This window comes from Triturus cristatus, chromosome 4_1, assembly GCF_964204655.1.
Source record: "Triturus cristatus chromosome 4_1, aTriCri1.1, whole genome shotgun sequence".
NCBI lineage: Eukaryota > Metazoa > Chordata > Amphibia > Caudata > Salamandridae > Triturus > Triturus cristatus.
In genome coordinates, this window is record NC_140585.1 from 589943494 (window position 1) to 589953774 (window position 10281).

The 10281-nt window shown below is 39.7% G+C and overlaps 1 protein-coding gene across 2 annotated transcripts in view; it reads right to left on the reverse strand.

The window, feature by feature from the left end:
• Positions 1-6358, reverse strand: part of TMEM243 (transmembrane protein 243) — a 156469-nt gene extending 150111 nt beyond the window's left edge. Inside the window, exon 1 of one of the 2 annotated variants that reach the window (XM_085652916.1) lies at positions 6021-6358. The gene's annotated coding sequence lies outside the window, so the exon portion shown is untranslated. The remainder of the gene's footprint in view (positions 1-6020) is intronic. The other variant, XM_085652917.1, reaches the window with a different exon arrangement.
• Positions 6359-10281: the final 3923 nt, after the last annotated feature.

Here is a 10281-nt window from a genome sequence, read left to right on the forward strand (position 1 = left end):
AGTTTAAGTGAGATTACTATTCAAGAAATTATGGATACGAGATTGTTGCTTTTTTTTACTTAATGTGAGGATGAGGTGGTGAGTGCTGAAATCATTATGCGTGATCTTAATGTGATAAGTGACACGAATGTACCCAGTGGACTTAAGGACAAATCCAAATGGATACCCACCTTACAGATGGGTAATAATATTGACATCTTTCACAGATTGGTACTAAATGACTTAGACAGACATGAGGAGAAAAAGAAACGATCTGTGAAGGGACTTGATAATCTTTCCCCCGGGGAGAGGTAATCACTAAAATACCTGATGAAAGATGAGAGTATCACAATCAGAGAGGCAGACAAGGGAGGAAATATTGTGGTTATGACAAGCACTGATTATGATGCGGAAATTCTATTCCAACTAAATGACACCGCATGCTATGAATCATTGACAGGGAATCCCATCTGGAAACTTACGGATCACATCAATTTACAACTTAAAAAATGGCATGGTACAGGACTTCTAGATAAGGAGGAGTTTCGCTATCTCAGAATAGATCGACCCAAATACCCATGCATCTACACTATTCATAAAGTCCACAAACAGCTCCCATTCCCTCCAGAAAGACCTATTATTTCAGGTAATGAAGGACCGACTGAAAGATTGTCAGAATATGTCGACATCTTTTTAAAGCCCCTGGTGATGAATTTACCATCCTTTATCAAAGATACCAAGCATGTACTAGGCATATTATATGATCTCATGTGGGAGGACAATATGACATTAGTGACCCTGGACGTCACCGCTCTATATACGAGCATCAAAAGAGAGGATGGACTTAGAGCCATCAGGAAGATGTTACATGTGAGATCAGCCAGCACTTGGGAACAAACAGAAATGATCATTAATATGATTGAACTCATTCTGGACAACAACATATTCACCTTTAAGGATTCATGGTATAGACAAAAACAAGGAGTTGCTATGGACTCCAGGTGCTCACCTTCGTACGTGAACCTTTTCATGGGTTGGCTTGAGGAGATGTGGATCTGGGGCTCCATAGGCAACCAATGGAATGACTCAATTCTATATTGGGACGATACATTGACGATTGCCTAATGATATGGACTGGCACCAATTTTAAACTAGAACAGTTTGTTCAACACCTTAACAGTAACCACTCCAACATCAGATTCACATATGAAAGAAGCCAAGACAAGATTTCCTTCCTAGATACAGAAAAATATACTGATTAAGGCAAGCTTCAGAGTAGGCTTTACATGAAGGCCACAGCATGCAATTCTATACTGCATGCTTCCAGCGCACACCCCTCGCATCAAATTAAAGCAATCCCATATGGAGAGCTTAACCGAGCCAGGCGTAATTGCAGCCAGGACTCTGAATTCGAAGAATGTGTGGATAATATGGTGAAACAATTCAGAAGGAGAGGATACGACAAGCGAGTTCTTGACTCTGCTAGATCACGGTTTCAAAGAATTAAAAGAAGTGACACATTAACTGAACGCTCTGATCAACACAACAAAAAGAATAATGACATAATAAGAATAGTTACTAACCACAATACTTTATCCAAAGTATTAGTGAAAAGCGTCAACAGACACTGGCACATACTGAAGGGAGATACATTTCTTAGCGATTACATCAAAAACAGACCAGACATTACCTACAGAGGAGGCATTAGCCTGAGGAACCTATTGAGTCCTAGTTACCGCATCCCAAAAAAACGAAGTGACTGGTTAACAACTATGACTATAGGATTTTATGGATGCGGACATTGTGTGGCTTGTAAATGGGCTAATAATGGCAGAAAGGAGTTTATGGGACCTGGTGACAAAACGGTACATTATTCGGACTAATATCAACTGCAGCACGAAATATGTAGTTTACATAATTGAGTGCAGATGCAAAAGAAAGTACGTGGGTAGTACATTACGAACTTTAAGAGAAAGAATGAGGGAATACATAAGGGACGTCAAACAGTGCAACCAAAGATACCCTACAGCTGCACACATCTGCCAATGTGACTCATAGGGTAGTAATAAGGATTTCAAGATGAAACACCTAGACACTTTATGGTTTAGAATCTTGACAGACACATTAATACTTTCATGAATATCACTATTTTATACATGGATTTGCAGAAATTTCAAGATGGTGCCTACGTTTACTAAGACAACGTGACGCACGATTTGCCGCGATCATGTGACACGGGTGGGATTCAAAAACACGGATATGGAGTCCGATCTTCCTCGTACACGAGGAAGACGGCGTGAGGTGGCGGTCACTATACTGGACTCTCTCAACATTTTGCGGTAGGTTTCCAATCACAATACCATGCACCAACCCCCAACAGTTATGAAGACTAATGTCTCTGTAACAAGCGGCTTTATTCTGGCTGATTCAATACACCGTCTGGTGCTTCTGATATTCAGTACAGATGTTACATTATCTGCATTTATGTCTCAGAAAAGGGATGTATTTTGCAAGTGGATTTTGACTGGCCAATAATGGGTTTTGCGGCGCACGCATTATCAACTAACTTATTATATTGTGTGGTTGCCATATATATATGAAGTCATGCAGGGAAACTTAATGTGGACTCCCCTGGGATTGAAGATGGATGGCTGTTTTTGAAATATAAAAATAACAGGCATTCCTCATCTCTCGGCCCCTATCATTATTAACTGACTGATTCACCTTGTTAATATTGCTGCCAATATGGGAGTGATTAGTGCTTATGTAAACGCACTGGCAGATGCCCTTTCTAAAGTTATGCCAAGAATATGGTCATACAGAAATGGTGTTTACAATTAGATTCAGACATCATTCTATCTCAGATCTTAGCTTTAGACTGCTAGGTCTTGGGTGATGGTTAGATACTAGCCTCTGCTTATATCTTTAGAATAGCACGGATACAAGATACTGGATCCAGCGCATTGGAAGAATATTGCGCGGATTGACTTTATCCACCCACGCCTGGGTTTGTGTGGGTCGGAATTATCACCACACTTAAAGTAGGTACCTCAGAATTTAATCCAAATTATTAGACTTGATTTATGAATTTATAGATTACCTTATTAGGGCAAGCATTCATTGCAATTTTCTCTCTTCTCATTTTGATTATTAATAGCGGCCCTTAAGAATAAGAATAAGGTCTGTGTGCTTTTTTTTGTTTCCCTTTATAGTTGTGTGGGTGATGGGTGACTTATCTCATCTTTTAGTTGTTGGTATTGATATCTCTGATTTGTCAAAGCGTCTATATGGGTGAATAGACACACTTTAGATATACCTGACACATAACACACCATGGATATTGAATCAGATAGAATCACAGATGTAGGAGTTAACATTATTAGGATGATTTGTTTATATGACGAATATGTAGAAAGCCAGTCAAACTGGTTTCAAAATGTTTATTCCGTGTTAGTACACTATTGGCTGGTATTGTATGAGCCAAATAGACTTAATTTATGTTTGACAAGTTTGTCTTTAATATGTTTATATTCTGTATTCACATGAGAAAGGCACTTTACTTTTCAATAGACACATAATTCACGGTGGAGGTCAATGGGTGCAATGTCGTAGAAATGTAACTTATTTCATAATTATTGCACTCATAAGTGACTGTGGTCTATTTTTTCATAGCCTTGAGGAAGTCGCATGTCTATATTATGAGAAGCGACGAAACACGTGTTGGCATTGGGCTCACAGTCACAAGAATTAATTACTGAAGGAATCAACAAAAGGATTAAAGATAAAAGATTCCAAGATACCTGCTTTGTGCTGTGAATTTATATTGTATCACTATTGTTCTTGTAAAAATGTACTGTTAGTTAACGGTGATTATTCACGTGTGCTATGGATCTGTGCGAGTAATTAAGATAAGAACGTTTCCAGAACATGAACAAGACACAAACTGCGCGCCCTCTTTGTAAGGAGATATCAATAGTTATAATTCACAGTTTTTCCTACAAACAATGCCAGTTTATTAAATTATACAGCCAATAAGTATTCAGTTCCAAAATTAAAAACTATTATTTCCAGGCTGTTCAAATGTGTCTGTATATCCAAAGTATTCCTTATCTTGCATGTTTTAGGACAGATGACAACATAATGCATTTATGCTCAAATGGCAGATGGGTGAGGATAGAAACGATGGAGGGTGGGGTTAAGTATTAGACTCATAAGTAGGGTTTTGTTATGCACTTTGACAATAATATTGAAGGTCATGGCTTCACCTGGCTTCATAAACAGTAGGCAGTCCCCGTGTTGTTTTAAATAAGTAAACTGTTGGTTGTATACTAAAAGAAACTGGCTTTGTTTGGCGAAAAATAAATCGAAGACGCGTGTTCCACTTCTAGGGACTACATAAGCAAGAAGAAACACACTTATCTAGTCTGTCTCAGGCATCTGGACCAGCAGTTTAGTAGACTACAGTGGATTGCAGGGGGGGGTGGTTAGAGACCTATATTGTATCGTTTAATTGGCACTGTATCACAATGTCAGAATGGGGTCCTTGTACAATTATTATTTCGCTATAAATTAAAATAAATAAAAATATTTTTTTTAATGAACAGACCCTCATTACATAGGGGGATGTTCAATTGGGATACTATTTTAGGTGGTTTCCCCAACCTCCCATTATCAAAAGTATTCATAATAAATAATGCACATGTAGCACCCTTCATTCATAGGTCTGTTTAACGTATCATTCACATTTTGCTTCCCCGCAAATAGTGCATAAACCAACAGCTATGGTTCAGTCATGTTTAGTCACTGGGTCTATTCTACTGTGACTTACATGTCACTTGTCACATGTGCACATCCACCTAAAAACAAGAACACTTCAGTGTTGTGGCTGCTGGACTAAAACATTACTTTTTGTCATACTTGTGTTTTTAAACTGTCATACTAATAATACAGTACTTCAAAGCCAATAGTACATTTACGTTGTGCCAATAAGGATAATATCTGACTACAATGCACATAGCAAGTAAAAAAGGGCAAGCATACGACTACCAAGTTTGGGTAACAGCATGATTTTCATTTCATTCTTTGTTTTAGTGGAATATCCTGGCTATAACATATACAATTAATAATTTCGCAAGACTGCCGTGGCCAGAACGAAGGCATTGCCAATGTTTATATGAGAGAACAAATTAAATGTGTCATTTGTACACCCAATGCACTCTTAGAACTAGAAAAGTGCTTAAAGCTATTCAAACAATTTTAACTTTCCAGAAGATGTTCATTATATCCTTGAGTGCTGATCGATCAGCTGCCGCAAGTACAGTACAGCTACCGTTAATACAAGAGCAAAGAGATTCCCGTGAGGTCAAACGTCCTATTACTAGGGGGAATACAACGTGGTACTTGGTGTGTGCCCAGTTCGCAAAGACACGCCGAGTGTATGGTCTTCCCTGGATCGTGGTCGAACCTGAATGCGTAGGGTCGAGGAGTTACTTAATCATGTCCATTAAATGTGCTAGGGCTGTACTAGAACTTAAATCTTGTTATTCCTACTTTGTTTCTTCACGTACCGCAGGCATTGTATAAAGTGCCCACCCATCATGCTGTTCCTGCGCTTAGGAAAATGCTGTGCTAGTAAAACGATCTCAGGATAAGCAGCATCCCGATATCGTTTTGTAATGAAAAGGAAGTAGACATAGACGATCCTTCGTAAGAGCAGCTTCGAAGCCAATCAGCCACGAACAGCTTCCACAGCAGGTGCAGTCCGGAAGCTAAGAAGTCATAAACTGATGGGACAGCGCTTAAAGGTAGGCTGGACGTGCACCGCGCCCCATCAACCACAAACGCTTCTGACAGGAAAGGAGAGAAGAGATTGAGGTAGGATCGTGCCTTTCTCTCTGCAGGACAACAGATAAGAGCAAGAGTTCCACGTTGCTCGTACGTCACTGAAGCTCCTGTGGGGTGTTGTGCTACTCTGCGGCTGCCCTGCTTCCCACAGAGGGCCCCAGCACTTTTTGTTCGCTCAGCACAATCGTCTTTCTTACCTTACTTACTGGTGCTGAGCACCGGTGGGCCTGAGAGCGCGGCCGGCCGTCTCCAGGAGCTCTCACTGCCCCCACGCAGACAACGCCGGCCACAACATCCCTGGCTGAGGCGCGTTGCCTGACAACTCCCGGCTGCCCGGATGGTCCAAAGTCGTCTAGAGGAGGGGGAGGGCTCACCGCTTAGGGAGGCGCAGCCTATTGCGTGCTCGTCCCCATGACGAGCGCGCGCACTCCTCCCACCCTGCTGCCCCCTTATGTTCTATCAGGGTCCTCCTGTCTGGAATTCCCGGGGAGGTTGGGGTGGATTGCAGTATTGCGACATCGTTCATCGTGACAAGAAATTATGTTAAGTGTGACGTCGCCTTCCCGCCAGTCACACACTAAGATGAAGTGGCGGGATGTTGAATGTGAAACAAGTCTGTGAGCGTAAGTAGTTCCTGTTTCACGTTCCTCAGTTACTGAAACACCTTGCAGAATCGGATACTGTTTTGTAAACATGCTCCCGCCCACCGAGTTATCATATTAATATTACGTACATGCCAACATTCTTGAACGAAATGGAAGGGGCATTATTTATGTTGGGCTATGGAAGGTTTAAGGAGGCAGGTGATAACAGTAACTCGTTATACATTTGAAAGTCGCGATTCTTTCTCCTAAAACTATATTGTTGTGGAAAAAAACACGGGAGCGACACGTAAATCAAGGAAGGACATTTATCTTTGCTGTTATTATTATTTCTTCTATTTCTATTGTAGTTCTTACCTGTTCATTTGCATTCCCTTCCCTTTTACCTATCAGATCACCTTACATGATGATATGTCATCATAGAACCTTGGTTAGCTATTTATGTGATGTCATGGAATGTTGGGTCATTCGACTGGACTCCCTGGTGATACCCTGACCTTCTTCTCTCACTCAGCCTGTGGGCCTTTATGACATAATTTATATTTATCTTAATAAATTCATACAACTTTGTACCCCTTTGGCTTCCTGTCATAACAACTTGGCGACAATTTTACGTGGATCAAAGAACCACAGCCAACTCATTTGAAAGAAATCATCCGATTTCTAAGCTTAGTTGGATTTACTGAAACAAACTCACTTAAAGAAAACTCAAGAATTCTTCAACTTTTTTACAAAAACGCAAGTACTTTATGGCAATATTATTTAAATCTTTGCCCAACACAAGCGCATAACTTATTAATAATATCGTTAAACTCTTACTGTTTTGGCAGTTGCGAGCGTTAAAATTCAACAGACAATTGGCAGCGGCGCGAGCAGCACTGTGACGTATCAGCGTGAGGCAACCAGAATTGAACCTCTGCCTCTGCCGTACACGTCACACACACGTACAACGTATTAATGCATGCAGCCATTTTTAAAACGGGCAAAGTCGGAAAAATGATTGCGAACGCCCGCATTCCTGTCAAAAATACAGCGCATGAATAAAACGGTCAATAAGAAACAAAACTTATACGCTAGTAAGTTGATAGAGCAAGGACTCGTATAAAAGAGACTTGCTCTGAAGCAATCCTCTCAAATAACTTATAATGCCGTAATAATTGTGTTCGTAAAAACTAATAACACACCAAAAAAAACGCACACAATATCTAGGGGAAGCTTGCATATGTGTATTACTAACAAGTAACCCGTGTGTCTCTAACATGGCCACTAAACTCGGGATTCTGCATTGCACATGCGTCTGCCGCATCTACGCAGTATGGCATACTATCGTTTGGAGGGAAAACTTTGCAGCTGCGCCGTTGCTCTTAAAATGTCCGCTTGAAACTCACATGATAATATGTATGCTTTGCTGAAAATAAAACCATGTAAGTTTACTAAAATGCTAATGCGTAAGATTTATATAAGTAAACGGGAATAGAGTAGAGATAAGTGGTATACAGTGAAATAATGTATTTTTGATTTTAATATTCTTTGTCTTTGACCTCTCTACTAGTTCGTATTTGGGCCTCTGTGCAGGACTGAACTAGCGCATCACATGACCACTCCCATTGCGCAGACGAAATGACCCAGGAGCCATGGTGCAAAGCCTTGAACTTCATCCAAAAACAGAGAAAAGAAACGTGTCCTGAGAACAAGCATAATGTCCGGAGAACGGAAGACATGTTAATAAAACTGTATACATTGTATTGATTAACTTGTGAATACGGGTGGGAAATAAAGCATGGGAAAGTAAATTAAGGGGAGGGAACATAGAACAATAAGCTTAAAGAAAAATATTAAACTTAGCATGGTGTGATGATCATCTTCCCTTTCCTTGTCCAATCAGAGTTAGGAATTTCGTAAATTGGAAACATTCGGGGGTGATACATGCCATTAGAATGGTATAATAGAGGTAGTTTAGTTAGATTAGTCACCCCACAGAAAGACGGAAAATGCTGAGAGACTGAGATGCTGTCCGAAATTTGAGAAAATACTGAAGAAGATCCAAATAGAGACTTAGAACTTTTGAGCCAAATTAATTAGAGAACATCGCGGAAGAAACGAGAAGGCACATATTAGAGAACATCGCGGAAGAATCGAAGAGGAAATAGCGTCAGAGAGGGGTGTGGCGCAGGAGCTGTATCTAGAAGAGGTCATCAGTCCTGTCCTGAATCCTGTCCTGAGCTTTGGTCACCTGACCTGTCCCAGGGGCCCTTCCCAATTCCTTGGTCAAGGGGTTGGTTTCTACACCATACTAGGTAAATATAACTCTTTGTAGTATGTCAATGTATTGCTCTCTCTTTTTCCCCCTACACAGGTTCTGTCATCGTAATAATTTTGTTTAACTATTATTCTGATTGAATTAATTTCTCTTCCTCTCCTTGCCAAAGACGGTGTTCTTACTGTATTATGGTTTTGGGCTCACATGAATTTTATTAGATAAACATTTTAAAACTCTCCTGAGTCCATAGTTATTTAATAAAGGTTATTATATGTAATGTTTCACCTATTCAGCTAACTAAATGGTCCATTGACCAGAGGAAAATACATTGGATCAAGAGGTTCGGTAAGAGATAAACAGATAAAATTCATCTTAAAGCTATTAGCATAATACATTGACCCCAGCGGTATTTACTAGCCTACATGAATGAGTGTGTTTATGGGCCCAAGTGAATGTATAGTAAATGAGTTCCTGAGGTTGGTAACCCGCTGGATCAAAGTGAAATAACTAACGATATACACAAATATATATTACATCACTTAACTTCATCTAGTTTTGGAGAAAATATTGATTTTGACTGAGATTTTCATACTTTGAATCATAAAGAAAATGGCACAACGCAATAAAATTTGTGTACTAGCACATTTCCGAAGTGAACCTGGAAAGCCACCAATGCAATGGAAAAGTTGGTTAAGATCTTTTGAAAATTACCTGGTTGCAATAGATGGTAAAGCATACAATGCTGAACGTAAAAAAGCATGAATGTTTGGATTATTAGTAAATGCGGGACAGGACATTTTTGATAGCTTGCCAGAATATGAAAGTCCACCAGGACAATTTATACCACTAGATGAATACCATGAGGCGGTAAAAAGCACGGAAAAACAATTCTCTGAGGTTGGCAGACATATATTAGCAATGCGAAAGCAAACAGAGGGAGAAAATATAGAGGAATACGTTGCTGCATGGCGTGTTCTTGCAACTAACTGTGAATTCAACGACTTGGTTGACACATATATAAGGGGCCAATTTGTTTTTCACTGTTTTTCTAAAAAAATACAGGAAAAGTTATCAGCGTGTAGGAATCCGACATTGCAAGAAGTCATAGATATATAGAGAAAGGAATAGAACGATCATTAGTTTCTAGTAAAGAGTTGTCAATTGATAGTGTGAATACTAATGTTTTTTCTTTACAGGAGAAAAAGAAATATCAACAGAAACCTGCGGATAGAAATAAAGGTGGGAGAAGTTTTGAAGGTAAAACATATACATGTTATAGATGTGGTTCACACAATCACCTTGCAGATTTTCAGGGCCTTGCCATAAAATTACAAGTCATGGCTGATTCAGGACCACATAACTTATAATGAGTCATGGAATTATGTAGTATTAAAGGGAACTGATGTCAATCTGAAGGCATTCAGAGAATTTGAAATAGATATGGTTGAATACTTTGAAGACACACTCTCATTTAAAGGCAGAGTTATCAAAACCAAGATATATGTCGCAGAAAGGGGACGCAACTTAGTAGGATGCAAGGATTTGGCCAAACTTGGTGTGATATTAAAACCAGGTGCTGAAGATCCTACTGTTCTA